Genomic DNA, 19868 nt, shown 5'->3' with positions numbered 1-19868 from the left:
CTCAGATTGATGGTCTTAAATGCACCAAGAAAAAACTCACATAATATCACCAAGGAAATCTATGACACTGAGACATAATTTTGAGCCTACAGATTAAGATTCCATGCACTGTAGGGAATAATTAAGAAGGTTCTATTTGGGCTGCAGCTTTTAAGTATTTTTCTAATGTGAAGACAATATTATGTATGAAAATATCATGCTTACACTTTGAAGATAGCAAGAAAAATGGGCATTCTAATATATAATCTATAGGAGAATTAAGATAACTTTAAATGAATGAATACAAAGTCAGTCATATTTATGGTCTCTGCCTTAATACTCCAGGAAAGGTATTCAAGAATTTAGAATATCAGCATTTTATAAAGCCTGGTTTGGCCACTTATTTGTGTGTCTGTGGACAAGATATTAATGACTGAATGCTTAATCATTGTATCATTTGTCCTATAAGAACAGCCACAGTTGGGCTGGGGAGATAGCTTAGCCATTCAAGGCACTTGCTTGCAAAGACAGTTGGTCTGGGTTGGCCTGAGTTTGATTCCCCAGTACCCACATAAAGCTCAATGCAAAAAGTGGAACATGTGTCTACAGTTCATTTGCAGTGACAAGAGGCCCTGGAATGTCCATTCATTAATAATTCTCTCTCTCCTTAAAAATAAATAAAATAAAGTAAAATGAAAATAAAATAGAACAGACACAGTGATTGTTGTCAAGCAGTTATTATGATGTGGCTACAGTCTTGAGTATACACTGCGCTCACTATATTATGGAAGGAATTATTAGTACCTCACCATCTTTAGCACTGATTTTGAAGTGTAAGTTCAAGGTGCTTCTCTGATATCACATGTGACATGATGCCTAAAGTCTTCATAAGTCTGAGAAGGTCTTGTACCCCTGGAGACAACACCTCTTCTTTCTCATATTCATTCTTGTTCAGTCTCCTGCCTGCTTTTTGTGGTGTGCACACACTGAAATTACACATCTTAAGATATCTGCTCCTACCGTTGCTTCTCCTTAGAGCATCCTGCCCAATTTCTGTAGCATTGACTGACTCCCTTGCACCACAGCTCAAATACCATCTTCTCTTTACATGGGTACCAGGCCAAGCCATCACTGAATGTGAGCTTAGATACTCTATTCAAACTGAGTTACGTCTTAGATAAGATTTTTAAGAGCTCCATGAATATGGTGATTTGGACAAAAATGGTCCAAATACAAAAAGAAGAAGTATTAAGAGGAAATTAACACTGCAAAACCTCTGCTGGTTTGGGAAGAGTTTTAAGAAAAATAAGAACTAGTGGTTTCAATTTTTCTTATGCAGGAAATGCACCTGCCCCATGGTATGATGCAGAGGCTCTACCTTCCTAACACATTTCTCTGACCACACATGTGAAATGTCATTATTTAAGACAAATTTGAGTATATGACCCAGAATGAATGGTGTCATGAAATTATTAACTCAAATTCTACAAATAATGAACAAATAATGTAGCCATAGGTCTAGTGTAAGAATCTTAATGTTCTATAAAATTCAATTATTTTTTTCCCAGTGCTGAAATTGCAAGTCTAGGTGTAATTGCATAGGGAATGACAAGGAGGTAGGAAGGCTCTGCTCCATTGGAGAGATGATAGCCACATGGCCTTGTTACCAGAACTTTCACTTTTCAGAAACAAGGTAAAAATGGATACATTAATGTTCCCAACTTAAAAAAGTTTTTAAACCCTTGATAAGGCAAAGAGAATAATCTTGCTGGCTGTAGCCACCTTGGCAACCTCTGGCTTTAGCCTGCAGTGTCTTCTAACATCTTGAACTAGGTAATGGTGTTCTGCATTCCACGTGCCAGAGCTGATTCTACTGCCTGGGCCCAGCACTGAAGAAAGCAGACTCAGGTTCCTGAAGTGCTTTCATTTCAGATAGGGAAAACAGAGGGCTGAACCTCAGAGGACACAATCAATAGTAAGCAGATGTTTTTAAAGAGGAAAAATCCTAGTTTTGAAGGTTTCAGGATGTGGTTGTTTGGCCTCTGCTTTTAGGCAGAGGCAAAACAGAACATCATGGTAAGGAGCAGGTGATAGAGCAGAGCAGCTTACTTCCTGGAGGACAGAGAGAAGAGGCTGGGGACAAAATGTACCCTTCATGCACCCAGGGACCCAGTGCCTTAATTTATATGCCACTTCCTAATTTTCACTGTCTGTCAATACCAACATGCATCAATAGATTAATCCAGTGATTCAGTCTGAACCCTCAGGAACCAAAGCCCATTAGCAGGCATACAATTCCTTATTACTTGAGTTTTTCAGGGGGACACTTCATATGTAAACCACAGCACCTCACTTCTTTTTTGGCTGAAACACTACTCCCATTCTTTATTTTTATTTATTTATTTGCTATTTTTCCTATTTTTTTGAGGTAGAGTCTCTCTCTAGTTCAAGACTGACCTGGAATTCTCTACGTAGTCTCAAGCTGCCCTTGATCTCACAGTGATCCTTCTACCTCTGCCTCCCAAGTGCTGGGATTAAAGGTGTGCACCACCACACCTGGCTAGCTCAAATTCTTTATGTGCATGTATATGTCCAGGGCTGTGTGTGGATGGTGGATGCGTATGTACAGGTATGTATGCATGTATGTGTACAAGTGTACAGAGGCCAGAGGACAACCTTGGGTGTTGTTCCTCAAATGCTGTTCACTTTATTCTTTTGAAAAGCTTTATTCTTGACAAATTTCATACATATACATCATACATTTTATCATCATCCTTTTCCATTACTTTTTTTTGTCCCCTCTGTATGATATTCTTGCCTTGGTCCCTTCATTCATTCCAGCTAGTTAGCCTGTCTTCTATTTTTTAATTTTTTGAGGTAGGGTCTCACTCTAGCCCAAGATGACCTGGAACTTACTCGGTAGTCCTTGGCTTGCCTCATACTCATGGTGATCTTCCTACCTCTGTCTCTCAAGTGATTGGCTTAAAGGTGTACAGTACCACACCTAGCTGTCCTTTTTTATTTTGATATTTTTGTTTCTTGTTTGTTTTGCCCTCTTTCATCATAAATGGCAAAATGTTGATGGTCCCAATATTGTTCAGGAAACAGCTGACACTGAGGTCATGAGTGTACCATGCACTTTTGACAGTGCTCCATGGCACTCCTCCCCCATTTTCTGGCTCTTACATTCTTTCAGCCTTATCTCCCTCAATGCTCCCTGAACCTTGGAGGCATGATGTAGATGTCCCATTTAGTGTTGAACATTCAAGAGTCTCAGCACTGTAACAAGTTTTGAGTCTCCCCAGTAGTCATTGCCAACGACAAAGAGAAGATTCTCTAAACAGAGATAAGAGCAGTACTAATCTATGGGCATAAGCCTTAGTATTTAGAGGGAAATTTGAGGGTACAACATACTTATTTACTCAAACAATAGTAGTAGCTTCCTCACAGGACCTGTGGCCTTCCTGGACACAGGCTTTTCACTAGGTTTTCAGTACAAGGCATGAATTCCCTCTGGTAGAGCAGATCTCAAATCCAATCACAGAGAAGTCTGTTACCACTGTAATTGACAGGCCACTGTTGTACCAGTTGGCACATCTTGCCTGACGGCAGGTTGTGTATCTTGAAGGGTCACTGTTGGTTAAGACTACTGGTGACTTTTCTTCCCCAGCAGCCTGTGTAGCACTTTCTAGTGCTATGGCAGCTAGTCAGCAGGGAGGAGGCATCTAGCTAAGTTCTAGTTTGATTTTTTTCAGTGTTCTACAACTGAATCATGTGGTATTTTCAGCAATATATTCCTACCATCTGGCTCCAGTGGGCAACCAAGAGCAATGGAAATAGCCTGTATTACTTTGGGGTCTCAGTGGACCTCCCTGATCAACAATTTAATGGGAGATTTCCACCCTTTGGCCTTGGGATTTTCCCATAACAATCTGTAGCTTCTGGGTGTAACAGTCTTCACTTTGACAGGGTACTTCTCTCTTTTAAAAATAAATTTTATTTATTTGAGACAGAGAGAGAGAGAGAGTGTGTGTGTGTGTTTGTGTGTGTGTGTGTGTGTGTGTGTGTGTGTGTATGAACAGGGGGATCTCTTGCCACTGCAAACAAATATCAGATGCATATGCCACTTTGGTGTGTATGGCCTTAGATAGGTGGTGAAGAGTCAAACCTAGGCCATCAAGCTTTGCAAATAAGTGCCTTTAACCACTGAACCATCTCCCCAGCCCACTCTCTCTTTTTTTAAATCATACTTTTAATTTTAGTATATCTGCTGCCAAAGTGAGCACTAAAATTATACTTTTTAATTAGCTAACAAAGTAGATTTCCATATAGTCTATTCACATCATCTATAGTTTTAGTTCACTCTCTCCTCTCTTCTATTCCCTTCAACCTGTTTAGAAGTGTACTCTCTCTACTAACATATGTAATATGATCTCCCCTTGTGTCCTTCCTTCCTTCCTCCTCCTCTCCCACCATCAACCATTTCTAGCTTCCTGGCCTTCACTACTGACTTATTACAACTAACAAATATATGACAAAACTAAAAATTCAATGCTAGAATCCACACATACAAGAAAACATGTGGTGTTTGTCTTTCTCAACTTGGGCTGCCTTACTTTATATAGTATTTTTCAGATCCACCCATTTTCCTGTGAATTTCATTTTTCTTTATGGCTGAATAAAACTCCATTGTGTATATGCACAACATCTTCACTATCCATTAATAAATTGATGGTCATCTAGGCTGATTCCATTTGCTAACTATTTTGACTAGAGCAGGAACAAATATGGCTCAACAAGTATCTGTATAATAACATATAGAGCCTTTAAATTATATGACCAGGAATGGTATAGCTGAGTCATATGATAGCCCTATTTTAGCTCTTTGAGAAATTTTCACACTGATTTCCATAGTAGCTGTACCAGTTTACACTTTCACTAACAGTGACTAAAGGTTCCTCTCTACCTAAAACATCACCAGCATTTGATTTTATTTTTTGATGATAGCCATTCAGACTGGGATGAGGTAGAAACTCAAAGTAGTTTGAGTTTACATTTCCATAATGCCTAAAGATGTTGAACATTAAAAAAAATGTACTCTCTTCTCTCTGTTGGAGAATCTGCTTCTCTTTTTCAGATAGCTGAAGATCCTAAGGACAGAACCACCCCATCATACCTCAAAAGGGCCCCAGCTGAAACTAAGAATAATTGGCAAAATAAGCAAGGATGCTGTTTTCTTGGTGAACCTGGTACCAGCACAAAGGTGAAGGAGTCTGTCACAGAGAACAATCAACTCCTACCAAATCAGATATCCAGAGACACAGAGGATCCCAAGACCTTATTGCTGAAGCAGACCCAAAATGAGCCCAACATGACTCAGGGAAGTTTGCAGAAGAGGGGGCAGAAAGAATGTCAGAACCACACGTTTCCTCTTACCCATAACTGAGGGCTAACTCCACAATGCATGACCCATATACCTCATCAAGAAGAGGCCGGGGGAAGGAGGTAGGCCAGGGAGGAGGCTAACAATGGTACCAACTTCACTGTATTCACTGAGTACAAAATTAATAAAAAATTAAAAAAATGTATTCTCTGTTCAGTTACATGAACCCCCCCTTTAAAAATTTATTTGACAGCGACAGACAAACAAAGATAGATGGATGGGGGTAGGGGAAGAATAGGCACATCAGGGCCTCCAGCCACTGCCAACAAACCCCAGATGCATACACCACCTTGTGCTTCGGGCTTATGTGGATACTGGGGAATCGAGCCTTGAACCAGGGTCCTTAGGCTTCACAGGCAAGCGCTTAACCACTAAGCCATCTCTCCAGCCCTTGACCCCCTTTTTGATGGGTTGTTTGAATTTTTATTGCTTAGGGAATTTTTGTTCTATTTTTTTTTTTTTTTGAGGTAGGGTCTCACTCTAGCCCAAGCTGACCTGGAATATAGTCTCAGGGTGGCCTTGAACTCACAGAGCTCCTCCTACCTCTGCCTCCCGAGTGCTGGGATTAAAGACATGCACCACCATGCTTGGCTTTTTTTTAGGCAAGCCTGACAGATTGGCTTTTTTCTATGAGAGAGAGAGAAAGAACTGGCATACTAGGGCCTCCAACCACTGCAATCAAGCTGGACATGTTTGCCCCTTTATGTGCATGTGTGACCTTATATTCTTGTATCACTCTGTATGTCAGGCTTAAGTGGAACCTGGACAGTTGACGAATGACCTTGAGATTTGCAGACAAGTGCTGTAACCACTAAACCATCTCTCTAGCCCTGTATCATTTTTTGCATGTTCTTTATATCCATCAGACATATAGCTGGTGATGATTTTCTCCAATTCTAGAGGTTGTCTTTTGACTCAGTTGATGGTTTACTTAGCTGTAAAACACATTTTTAGTTTCATGAGGTCTCATATACTGAACTGGCTTATTTCTCTTCAGAAAGTCCTTCCCTATGCTTATATCTTGATGTTCTCCCTAATTTTCCTCTAGTGAATTCAGAGTTGTAGGTCTTATATTGGAGTCTTGATCTACTTGGAGTTGACTTTTGCACACAGTGAGAGATAAGGGTCTAGATTTATTCTTCTACATGTAGATATCCAGTTTTCCCAGCACCATTTATTAAAAATGTTCTCTTTTCACCAATGCGTTTTTTGGTCACTTTAAAAAACATCATGTAGCTACAGCTACATGTACTCATACCTGAATTTTCTTTTCCATTGGTCTATGTGCCTATTTTAGTGTAAGTACCATGATGTTTTTGTTATTATGGCTCTGTAGTATAACTTGAAATCAGTTACAGCGACATCTCTAGCTGTACTCAACTTGGCGGGGATAATTTTGGTCACATTTGGGTCTTTTGTGCCTCCACATAGCATAATTTTTTTCATTTCTGTTAATGGTGGCTTTGGAAGTTTGATTTGGATAACATTGAATCTATATATTGCTTTTGGTAGGAATGACCATTTCCATGATATTAATTCTAATAATGTGAACATGAGACATGTTTCCATCTTCTGGTATATGCCCCAATTTCTTCAGTGTCTTAATGTTTTCACTGTAGATGTCTTTTACTTCCATGGGTAGGGATATTGTGAGGTATTTAATTTTTTAAATGGCATTTGTGAATGGGACTATTTCCTGATTTCTTTCTCAGTATGTTTGTCATTTCTGTATCAGACAGTTACTGGTTTTTCTGTGTTAATTTTGTATCTTTACACTTTGCTAAAAAGTCTAATTTTCTGGTGGAATTTTTATGGTTTCTTATATTTAGAATTATATCATCAGCAAGTAAAGATAGTTTGACTTCTTCCTTTTCAATTTATATCCATTTTCTTTCTTTCTCTTATCTTCCTGTTCTAGCTAAGACTACAAATATTATAGTAAATAACAGTGGGGAGCATGGACACCCTTGTCTTGTTCCAGATCTTAGTGGAAATACTTTGAGTTTTTCTCCATTTAGTATGAGGTTAGATCTAGATTTGTTATGTATGGTTGAGATATGATCCCTGTATCCCTAGTCTCTCCAGTGTTTTTGTCATAAAGGGATCTTGGCTTTTTATCAAAAGGTCTTTGTCTATCTACTGGGATCATCATGTGATTTCTGTCCTTGATCCTATTTATGTGTTGTATTACCTTTATTGGTTTACATGTATTGAACCATCCCTGAATCTCTGGAATAAAATTTACGTGTTTGAGGTGGATGATCTTTTTAATATGTTCTCAAATTCAGTTTTGAAGTATTTTATTGGGAATTTTTATGCCTATGTTCATCAGGGATATTAGACTATAGTTTTCTTAAATTTTATTTTTCAGTGTACAGGAAGAATTTATTTTGGCTTATAGTTCACGGTGCTTTCCATCAAGGTGAGGAAGTCATGGAGACAGGAGCATGAGGCAGCTGGTCGCATTGTGTCTGCAGTCAGCAAGCAGAGAAAGGTGAACGCTGATGCTCTGCAACCTTTGTACTTTATATTCAGTCCAGGTTCTTAGTCCACACGATAGTGCCACTCACCTTAAGGGTGACTCTTCCCTCCTCAATTATACCTCTTCTGGAGACATCCTCTGAGCTATGCCCAGAGGTGTGTCTCCTTGGTGATTTCAAATTCAGTTGGCAATACAGATTAACTACTACACTGATATACAACACTGCTTAAATATTTCACAAAAATGTTGCAAATGATTTGATTAAACTTTAAACACAAGCACCCCATCCAAACATCAAAATTAATTACTTCCAATGTCTTTAGTAAGATAAGTAAAGTATTTTTGGAAACCAAAATGTCATTAAAGCCATCAAGTAGAAATGGCTGACTTATTCTTTCTCAGTAGATCCCTGTGTTGCCTGTTCATTTCTGTTAGTTTACATGGTGCAAATATTTTCTTTTCCCCCCTTCCTTCCTTCCTTCCTTCCTTCCTTCCTTCCTTCCTTCCTTCCTTCCTTCCTTCCTTTCTTTCTTTCTTTCTTTCTCCCTTCCTTCCTTTCCTTCCTTCCTTCCTTCCTTCCTTCCTTCCTTCCTTCCTTCCTTCCTTCCTTCCTTCCTTCCTTTCTTTTTTTATTATTTACTTTTGTACTCTGTGAATACAGTCCAGTTGGTACCATTGTTAGCCTTGTCCATGTCCTACCGCCTCCCCCTGGCCCCTCCTTGTTGAGGTATATGGGTCATGCATTGTGAAGTTAGCCCACGGTTATGGGTAAGAGGAAATGTCTCTGCATATCATGACCCAACATGTGGCTCTGACATTCTTTTTGGCCCCTCTTCTACAAAATTTCCCTGAGTCATGTTGGGTTCATTTTGGGTCAGCTTCAGTGATGAGGTCCTGGGAGCCCTTGTGTCTCTGGATATCTGATTTGGTAGGAGTTGATTGTTCTCTGTGTGTATCTCCTTCACCTTTGTGCTGGTACCAGGTTCACCAAGAAAACAGCACCCTTGCTTGTTTCACCAATTATTCTTAGTTTCAGCTGGGGCCCTTCTGAGATATGATGGAGTGATTCTCTCCTTAGGATCTGTGTCTATCTGAAAAAGAGAAGCAGATTCTCCAACAGAGAGTAAAGTTAGCACCAGATAAGTGGGATAACCCTTATTTTTTATATGGAGAATTTAATAGGTTTAGGCCCTCTTGTAGGCAACGATTGGTGGTAGCTTGATAATGGAGAGCAGGCTCATGTTTGGATATGGTTCTTACTTGTTTCCCAGCTCCAGATATGGGTTCCATTTCACTGAGAAGATTAGTTAGCCAAATCAAGAGCAGGTGGTTTCCCACCATGGCTGTGTGCCACGTTTGCACATGTGTGAGCATCATGACAGGTTATTTGCTGCTAAGTAGGTTAGATCATGAGTTGCTTGGACAGATATTGATCATTTTCCCTCAGTCTCCCATGTAGCACCTTCTGGCACTAGATGTGCTAACTGTCTGGGGACTGACTCTCTTCCAGCTTCCAGCCATGTCATTCCATGTTATGTGTCAACCACATATGGTATCTTCAGCAGTAGGGTCTTACCACTAACCTTTGGTGGGTCATCCAGTACTCTGACAGAAATCTGACAGAAACCTTGTAGGTCTCTCTGATCAAAATCTCATTGTGCTTGATATACTGGAACTGGGAGTTAAAGGTCAGTGCCCACTAAGAGAAGGAAGAAAAAGGTAAGTAATATAAGAGAGGGGGGGGGAGGGAGGGAGGGAGGGAGGGGGGGTAGAGAGAGAGAGAGAGAGAGAGAGAGAGAGAGAGAGAGAGAGAGAGGAGAGGAGGGAGAGAATGGAAGGCTGTAGAAGATTAAGGTCAGTCTTCATCATATCCTCTCCAGTGCCTTGTGACTCAGGTGTTCCATCTAAGGGCCTGGTGAAGGTTCAAACATTTGGTCTACCTTTTAGGATGCAGAATTTTGTGGTACCATTTCCATTTGGGTCTAGATTTGTGTCCTACACTCCCTCCCTTGCCCTCCTGTCCCTCCTCACCCACCCTATTGTTTAGTCCTTGAGATGCTTGCTGGGTATGTTGGCATTTTGGGTAGATTCAGTTTAGGTGCTGTAGATGAGTGAGACTATGTGGCGATTATCTTTCTGTATTGAGTAAGTTCACTGAGAATGATCTGTTCCAGGTTCAATGATTTTTCTTCAAATTTCATTGTGTCATTTTTTCTTACTGCTATGAGAGAATTCCATCATGCATATATATCACATCTTAGTTATCCATTTTTCTAGTGATGTACATCTGGGTTGATTCCAGCTCTTATCTATTATGAATTGAGCAGCTATAAACATGGTTGAGGAAATCTCTCTGGACTGAGGTTTGAAGGTTTTAGGGTACATGCCCAATAAGGGAATAAGTGGGTCTGTTGGTAAATCTACGGGCAGCTTTAAGAGTCTCCATATTGCTTTCCAAAGTGGTTGTACCATCTTGCATTCCCACCAACAGTGAATGAGGGCTCCTATTTCTCCATATCCTCATCAGTATTGATTTTCATTTGATTTTTTTGATGCTTGCTATCCTTACTGGGGTAGGGTGGAATCTCATAGTTGTTTTAATGTACATTTCCCCGATGATTAGGGATGAGGAACACTTTGTTAAGTGTGTGTTTGCCAATTGTATTTCTTCCTCTGTGAACTGTCTGTCCAGCTCTTTGCCCCATTTGTGAGTGGGTTGTTTGAGTTTTTATTGTTTAGGTTTTTGAGTTCTTTGTAGAGTCTATAGATTAGGTCTCTGTCAGTTGGGTACTCAGCAAATATTTTCTCCCATTCTGTGGGTAATCTATTTGCTTTGCTTATTGTATGTTTTTCTGTGAAGAAACTCTTCAGCTTCATGTGATCCCATTGGTTAATTGACTATTTAAGATGTTGTGCTACTGGGGTTTTGTTCAGGAAGTCTTTTTCTGTTCCTATATCATGGAAAGTTCCTCCTATATTTTCTTCCAGTAGTAGCTGAGTTTCTGGTCTTATATTGAGGTCTTTCATCCATTTGGACTTGAGTGTTGTGCATGGCGAGGTGTGTGGATCAAGTTTCAATTTCCTGCATATGGTAATCCAGTTTGTCTAGCACCATTTGTTGAAGATGCTGCCTTTTTTCCAGCCTATATTGTTAGGGCCTTTGTCAAATGTCAAGTAGCTGTAGTTGCTTGACCCAAAGTCCAGGACCTCAATTCTATTCCATTGGTCTATATTGCTGTTTTTATGCCCATACTATGCTATTTTTATTACTATAGCTTTGCAATATAGCTTTAGATCAGGTATGGTTATGCTGAGGATATGCTTGGATATCCAAGGCCTTCTGACTTTCCATATGAATTTTGAGATCATTTTTTCTATCTCTATGAAGAACAATATTGGGATTTTAATTGGAATTGCATTAAATCTGTATATTGCCTTTGGTAGGATTGCCATCTTCACAATGTTAATTCTGCCTATCCAGGAGCATGGGAGGTCTTTCCATTTTCTCAAGTCCTCCTCAATTTCTTTTTTGAGTGTTTTTATGTTTTTGTTGTATAGATCTTTCACTTCCTTGGTTAACATTATTCCAAGGTATTTTATTTTATTTTTGTTGCTATTGAAAATGGGACTATGGAGCTGGGCATGCTGACTCATGCCTTTAATCCCAGCCCTCGGGAGGCAGAGGTAGGAGGATTGCTGAGAGTTCAAGACCACCCTGAGACTACTTCCAGGTCAGCCTGGACCAGAGTGAGACACTATCTCAAAAAATCAAAAAAAAAAAAAAAAGAAAAGAAAATGGGACTATGTTCTTTATTTCTTTTTCTGTATGTTTGTCATTTCCATATAGAAAGGCTACTGATTTTTGTGCATTGATTTTGTATCCTGCTACTTTGCTAAAGGAGTTTACTACCTTCAAGGGTTTTGAGATGGAGTCTCTCAGGTCTTTTACGTATACAATCATGTCATCAGTGATTAGAGATAACTTAATTTCTTCCTTTCCAAATTTTATCCCTTTTATTTCTTTCTCCTGTTCTATTGCTTGAGCTAGGACTTCCAGTACTATATTTAAGATCAGAGGTGAGAGTGGACATCCCTGTCTTCTTCCTGATCTCAGTGGGAATTCCTTCAGTCTCTCTCCATTAAGTATTATTTGCGCATTAAGAGCTTTGTATATTGCCTTTATCATGCTAATATATGATCCAACCATGGCAATTCTCTCCAATGTTTTCATCATGAAGTGATGTTGTATTTTGTCAAAGGCCTCTCCTGCATCTATCGAAATGAACATGTGGATTTTGTGTTTACTTGTTTATTTGGTGTAATACATTGACAGATTTCCATATGTTGAACCACCCCTGCATTCCTGGGATGAATCCCACTTGATCAAGGTGGATAATGCTTTTGATGTGTTGTTGGATTTGGTTTGTGAGGATATTGTTCAGGATCTTTGTGTCTAAATTCATTAGGGAAATACGTTGGTAATTTTCTTTTCTTGTGGCATCTCTGCCTGGTTTTGGAATTAGGGTGAAAGAAGCGTCATAGAAGAAGTTGGGGAGGTTTCCCTGTTCTCCAATTGTGTGGCACAGTTTGAGGAAGACTGGTTTGAGTTTTTCCATGAAGGTGTGATAGAATTCAGCTGAGAAGCCATCTGGTCCTGGACTGTTCTTTTTGGGGAGGTTTTTTTTTTTTTTTTTTTTTTTTTTTTAGGGTTTTTTTCCTTTTTTTTTATTAATTATTATATATATATATGCAGGCTTTGTGACCCAGTATATGATCTATTTTAGAGAATGTTCCATGGGCTGCTGGGAATAATGTGTAGTCTGTAGATGTGGTATGGAATGTTCTGTAGATATTTGTTAGGTCTAAGTGATCTATGGTTTTGTTGAGCTCTCTTACTTCCTATTGAGTTTCTTTTTGGATGATCTGTCTATTACTGATAATGGTATATTGAATTCCCCAACTATGATGGTGTTGGTGGTTATTTCTGTTTATTGTCAAGTAGGTTTTGTTTTATGAATTGTGGTGCACCTGTGTTTAGTGCATGAAGATTTATGATTGTGATATCCTCTTGATAGATTTTTTCCTTGATAAGTAGGAAATGGCCTTCTTTGTTGCTTTTTATTATTTTTTGTTTGAAGTCTATTTTATCCCATGTTAGTATAGCTTTGCCTGCTTATTTCTTATTCCTGTTTCCTTGGAATATTGTTTTCTATCCTTTCACTCTGAAGAGGTGTCTGTCTTTAGTGGTGAGATGGGTTTCTTGAAGACTACAGATTGAGGGGTCTAATTCTCTGATCCATTCTGTCAGCTTGTGTCTCTTGATGGGTGAATTAAGGCCATTAATATTTAGGGTAATGACTGTGAGGCTTGATTTGATCCCTGCCATATTGTGTTGGTATATGTAGTTTGTTGTTTTCATGCACTTTGAAGTTTTTTGTGCCTTTTCTGTGTTTGGTTATTGTGATCTTCTTCTTGTAGGTATTTGAGGTTGATTATTTATTCTTCTGTATGGAGAATTTCCTGAAATACTCTCTGTAGGTTTGGTTTTGTGTTCATATAATTGTAAAGCTGGGTTTTGTCATGGAAAGTTTTTCTTTTACCACCTCTTATGAGGAATACTTTTGCCAGGTAAAGTAGTTTGGGTTGGAAGCCATAGGTTCTTAGACTTTGCAGTGTTCCATTCCAGGCCCTTCTGGCTTTCAGGGTTTCCATTGAGAAGTTTGAAGTAATTCTGATGGGGTTACTTTAAAAGTGATGTGCTGTTTTTCCCTAGCTGTTTTTAGGATTTTCTCTTTTATGTTAATATTGAGAGTCTTAATGACAAAATGTTTGGAGAGTTTCTCCTTTGGTCCAATCTGTTTGGAGTCCTGTTAGCTTCTCGTATCTTGATGGGCCTTTCTTTTGAGAGAGTAGGAAAGTTTTCTTCGATTATTTTTATATTTATTATATTTTATATTATATTATTATATTTATACATGCCTTTGGTCTGAATTTTTTCCCATTCTGGTATGCCCATGATCAGATGTTAGGACATTTAAAGGTATACCACAATTCCCTCATGTTTTGTTCACAGAAAAATTTGAACTTATTGAAACTTTTGAACTCTTAAACTGTTTCTTCTGTCTTGTCTTCCTGATCAGAGTTTCTATCCTCCACATGGCTGACTCTATTCTTGAGAGCTTCTAGAGAGTTTAGGGCTTGTTCAATTATGTTTGCATTTTCTACTACTTTTCTATGTATAGTTTCCATCCCTCTGTTAAGCTCCATTTTTCATATCACTTTCTTATTTTCTTGACGCTTCTTAGGATTCATCCTTGCATTTCTTTATGTCCTCATTTAGCATCATCATTAGGTGGTTTAAAATTTCTTTTGTTTATTTTTACTTATTTATTGAGAGTGATAGAGAGAGAGAGAGAATGGGTGTGCCAGGGCCTCCAGCCACTGCAAACAAACTCCAGACACATGCACCCCTTGTGCATCTTACTAACGTGTGCCCTTGGGAATCAAGCCTCACACCTGGTTCCTTAGGCTTCACAGGCAGGCGCTTAACTATTAAGCCATCTCTCCAGCCCATGCCAGGTGATTTTTGAGGTACTCTTTTTTTTTTTTTTTCACTCTCCTTCATATTTCTTAACTGCCTTTGAACTCCTTCCACTTTCTTATCTATTAGGACTAGTCTAGTGTTGGCAGAATCTACATGATTATCAGTCCTTTGTTGCTTTTCTGCAAGTTCTACCAGTAGCTTGGTCAGGGTTGCATTACTCATAGCTTCTTTTGGTGCTCTGATTCTTATGACTCTTCTATGTTTTGATTAGACACATTCATTATAGGACTGGGTAATCTTACTGCATTTACTTGCATTTTATTTTTCATGTTAATTCTTTTGTGCTGTGGTCTGCCCATCACAGTGTATGGGCCGGGAGAGTAGGACTGTGGTCTGGGTGGGTTGGGGAAGTGGTGCTACTTGAGGGAGCTGGCCTGAGCTGGCAGGCAGGCAAGCAGATGGGCAGAGTGGTCCTGAGCTAACAGCAGGGTGGGTGGATCAACCTGAGCTCATGCACAGTGGGAAGCTGAAGCAGCCTGAGGCCTGATGCCGAAGCAGTCTGAGCTCTCACTTGGTGGAATGCCAAAGCAGCCTGAGCTCCTGCATGGCAGCAACACCAAAGTAGCCTGAGCTCTCATGTGGTGGGATGCTGAAGCAGCCTGAGCTCCAGCACAGAAGGACACCTAACCACCAAGCACCAAGCAGCCTGAACTCATGCATGGCAGGCATGGCAGGACACTGGGACACCAAGGCAGCCTGAGCTCCCACTCAACAGGGCACCAGCATGCGGTCTGCATGGCAGATGGGGAACTGGGCCTGAGCTGGCGTGGGTGGGCAGGCAGAGTGAGTCTGAGCTCCCATGGTAGGTGGACTGTGACTGAGCTCACCCGTGGAAGGGCAGGCGGCCAGAGCAGTAAGTGGATAAATGGACACAGCAGGCTAAGCTTGCTCAAGCGGAGGTGGGTGGCATGCGTTTGGCAGGAAGATGGACCGATGAAGCCTGAGCTCAAGCAGGCCAGCAGGTGGAGCCTCCCCAAGATCAAGCATGGGCAGGTGTAGCAGGGCAATCGTCCCTGTGCAGTGAGGCAAGTGGAACTATGCTGGCCTGGGTCCCCTTTCCTACAGTAAGTGCAGAGTATCCTGAAGCTGGGAGTATGGGTGCGGTGGCTGCTTGGAGGGATGGGGGACTGGTGGTCTTCCTGCGAGCGAGAGAATCAGCGATTCCCTTTTATTTCTCCTTTGCGCCCTCCCACTGGCGGTCTATTAGAGATTGCTCTCCTCTAAAAGACCCAGTGAACCCTTAATGCCTTGCCTTTCTTTCCCAGGGAGGGAGGTGTGGCACAGTTATGAGGTCGCCATCTTGACTGGAAGTCATTTTCTTTAATTTTAATTACTACTTTAATCTCACTGCTTATTATAGATCCATTTGAATTATTTATATCATCTTGCTTTATTTTTGATAGGTCCTATGCATCAAGAAATTCATCCATTTCTTTGAGATTTTCCAATTTGATGGAATATGGATTTTTGAAGTATGTCCTTATGATTCTCTCAATTTTATTTGTTTCTGTTGTAATTTGTTTTTTTTTTTAAATCTCAAATCTTATTAATTAGGGCCTTTTATCTCTTTCTTTTGGTTAATTTGGCTAAGAGTTTGCCAATATTAATTTTATTTTTAAAGAAGCAGATGTGTAATGAATTCTTTTTATTGCCTTTATTTCTAGGCCATTGATTTCAGCCCTATCTTTATTATTACTTTCTGTCTGGTACTTTTCTGTTTAGCTTGTTCTTGTGTTTCTACGGCTTTCAGATGCATCATTATTTATCAGACAATTCTGTGTTTGTGATGCTGTCATTTAGAGCTCTAATTCCCTCTTGGGACTGCCTTCATTGTGTCCAATAACTTCTGGTATGTCATGCTTCCATTTTCATTTAGTTATAGGATTTATTTTATTTCTTCAATTACCAATTCATTTTTCAATATTGCGTTGTTCAATCTCCAGAAAGTTTTCTATGTCTGTAGTTTCTCTTGCTAATATCTAGCTTTATTGCATTATGGCTGGCTAAAATACAAGGAGCTATTTATTTTTTCTAAATTTGTTGAAACTTACTTTCTGTACTAATATGTGATCTATTTTAGAGGAAGTTTCATGGGATGTGGAGACAAGTGTGTGTAATCTGTAGTGTTTGTATGGGATGTTCTATAAATGTCTGTTAGAACCATTTGATGTGATGTCATTTAACTTCATTGATTCTCTGTGTATTTTCTGTCTAGATGATCTGTCTATTGGTGATAGTGGTATATTGAAATTGCCAACTATTATTGTTTTTGTTGGGATTTATCTCTGTCTTTACATCTAGATGATTTCATCTTATAAAAATAGGTGCATCTTGCTATATGTTTAGAATTATAATGTCCTCTTGGTGAATTGTTCCCTCAGTGTATACCAAGTGACCTTCTTTATCACTTCCAATTTTGATTTGAAGTTTATTTTGTCAGTTATTAGAACAATCACACCTGCTTGTTTATTCATTCTACTTGCTTGGAAAAATTTTTTTCCATCCTTTCATCCTTAGGTTTTTATCAGAGGCAGGAGGATTGCCATGAATTTGAGGCCAGCCTGGAACTACAGAGTGAGTTTCAGGTCAGCCTGAACTGAAGTGAGGTCTTACCTAAAAAAAAAAAAAAAAGGTGGAAAATGTTTTCTTTTTTAAAATATTTATTTATTTGAGGGAAAGAGAGGAAAAGAGAGAGAGAGAGGGAGGGGAAGAGGGGAGGAAGGGAGAGACAAGGAGAGAATGGGTGCTCCAGGGCCTTTAGCTGTTTCAAACAAACTCCAGATGTATGTACCACTTTGTGTATCTGGCTTATGTGGGCCCTGGGGAATTGAACCTGGGTCCTTTGGCTTTTCACACAAGTACCTTAACCACTAAGCCATCTATCCAGCCCTGGACAATGTTTTCTTAACCAGCCTGTTAGTCTGTGGCTGATTGGGGAGTTCAGTCCACTGATTTAACATTGAAAAGTATGAGTTAGTCCCTGTCATGTTGATAATTTTGTAAAATTTGTTGTTTTTTGGTCTTTATTTGCATAGCAACTGTTCTAACATTGGCTATTATTATTATTTTACTACTATAGCTTCTTGAATATATTTGTTCTCTTCCACGTGAAGTATTTCATTCATATCCTCTGTAGGTCTGGCTTAGTGGTCATAAATTCCTTTAACCTGCCTTTATCATGGAAAGTTTTTCTTTTTTTATTATGATAGATAGTTTTGCTGGGTGTAGTAGTTTGGGAGGCAGCTGTTGTCTTTCAGTTCTTGAAATACATCATTCTAATCCCTTCTCAGATTTGGATTTTCCATTGAAAAGTTAACTGCTATTTTGATGGGCCTCCCTTTATATGTGACCAGATGCTTCTCTCTTACAGCTTTCAATATCCTTTCTTTGTTTTGTGTACTTAGTGCTTTGACTATACCATGTAGGGAATTTCTTTTCTGATCCTTTATGTTTGGTATGCTACATTATCTCTGTATGTGGATGGGTATTTCTTTCCCTACATCTGGAAAATTTTCTTTTATAATTTTATTAAAAATATTTATGCCATTGATGTGAAGTTCTTTTCCTTCTTGTATACTCATAATTCAGACATTTGGTTTTGTCTAGATACCCCACATTTCTCTCACATTGTATTTATGTGTTTTCCTTCTTTTTTTTTTTCAACAGAAGTCTTTTATTGTTTCAATAAAAACAAAATTGTTCTTATGATCCAGGATCTCGTTTCTGTATGCAGCTGAATAACTTAGATCTTACTCATCAGCCTGCTGCACTGTTCCTTTTTCAGAAACATAAATACCATCCAAAAACTTTCAGATATCCTTGTTTTTAACTGTGGTGGCTTGTTGAATCAAAGCAGCTGAATTTGAAACAAGTTCAATATCATCACCTTCAAGGATTAACTCATCTTTCTGGGCCTGAGACACAGAACAAGCAACACCTGTTCTCATCCAAACTGCGGATGTACTTTTCACCCAAGAAATTTCGGATTTCAACAAGAGATCCATTTTCCTGAATAACGACGTTGATGGGGAAGTGAGCATACACGGACCTCATCTGGTATTGGAAGCCCAGTGTCACACCCTTGATCATGTTCTGGACATGGCTACAGATAGTTCGAACAGTAGCCAGTTCCTTTCTGTTTCCCCACCATTTGTCAACTCGTAGCCTCTTTTTTTTTTTCTTTCCCAGGAGACTCAGTTCTACATTGATGTGGTTGAAGTCCCTCCAGAGGGTTCCTCTGGGGCCCTTCACAATCTCTATGCGTCCATTCAGTGTGATGTTGACATTTTCTGGGATGTCGACAGTCCGGTTGCTGAGAATGGTCTTCATCCTCACAGTAGATGTGGCAAAGACGTGTTTTCCTTCTTATTGGTTTTGACTAACTGATCCAATTCTTCTTCTTGCATTCCAGATATCATATTCTGCCTTCCAGTTATTGTGTTTATTTTTTATTTCTAGCTTTATTTTCGTTTGGTTTTTCTTCAGTATCTCTTCTCTTTATTGAATCCCATTTTCATATCCTAGTTTGACATCCTCATTTTGTCTAGCTGTTTGTTTGCATTCTGGAATTAATTTAAGTATTTATTTGTGTTCTCTTTGAATTTATTTAAGGTTTTATTCATCTGTGTCTGCTCGGAGCTCTTTGTGAATATTTATGATCATGCTTTTGAGCTCTTTGTCTTGATGATGACAATAAGCCTTAGATAAAACTTGCCCATAACAACTTTTACTTATGCAATTTAGGGATAGTAGTATTAGTTGTTTCTGTATTTCTCTCTCCCCCATTCAAATTGTGGGGATGAATGAATAGGCTTCTTGGGAGGTTTGTCAGGTAGCATCTGGGGAGACAGGTAGATTATAGGTATCCCTCTCTTTGCTCTTCTTTATCATTCATAAGAAGCTCTTAAACATTTTTAATATATTTTATTTATTTATCTATGAGAGAGAGAGAGAGAGAGAGAGAGAGAGAGAGAGAGAGAGAGAGAGAGAGGCAGATAGAGAATGGGTGCACCAGGGCCTCTAGCCACTGCAAATGAGCTCCAGACCCACGCACCATCTTGTCTGGCTTATGTGGGTACTCAGGAATCAAACCTGGGTCCTTAGGCTTCAGAGGTGAGCACCTTAACAATTAAGCCATCTTTCCAGCCCCAACGAGAAGCTCTTTAATGGCCTGTGACAACATTAATATAATTCTTTTACAAATCAGGTGAATAAGGTAACTGCTTAGAATGACAGTAGTTTCTGTTTTTAAAATAAAAAAGGTAATAAACAGAATGCTAGCTATATGTTTCACTTAACAATGCTTCCGTTTCCAAAACTTCCTTTTCACAAATCTCTGGAAGTACATAAACAGAGCTGAA

At 39.3% G+C, this 19868-nt stretch overlaps 1 protein-coding gene and 1 pseudogene across 4 annotated transcripts in view; both read right to left on the bottom strand.

Annotated features, from left to right (window-relative positions):
• The window catches only part of Fmn1 (formin 1), a 434422-nt gene that overhangs the window by 28931 nt on the left and 385623 nt on the right, over positions 1-19868 (bottom strand). The gene's annotated exons all lie outside the window — the stretch shown is intronic.
• LOC101603967 lies at positions 18229-18837 on the bottom strand (annotated as a pseudogene).

Source organism: Jaculus jaculus, chromosome 8, assembly GCF_020740685.1.
Source record: "Jaculus jaculus isolate mJacJac1 chromosome 8, mJacJac1.mat.Y.cur, whole genome shotgun sequence".
In the NCBI taxonomy this organism is placed as follows: domain Eukaryota; kingdom Metazoa; phylum Chordata; class Mammalia; order Rodentia; family Dipodidae; genus Jaculus; species Jaculus jaculus.
This window is presented reverse-complemented; position numbering and strand designations above follow the sequence as displayed.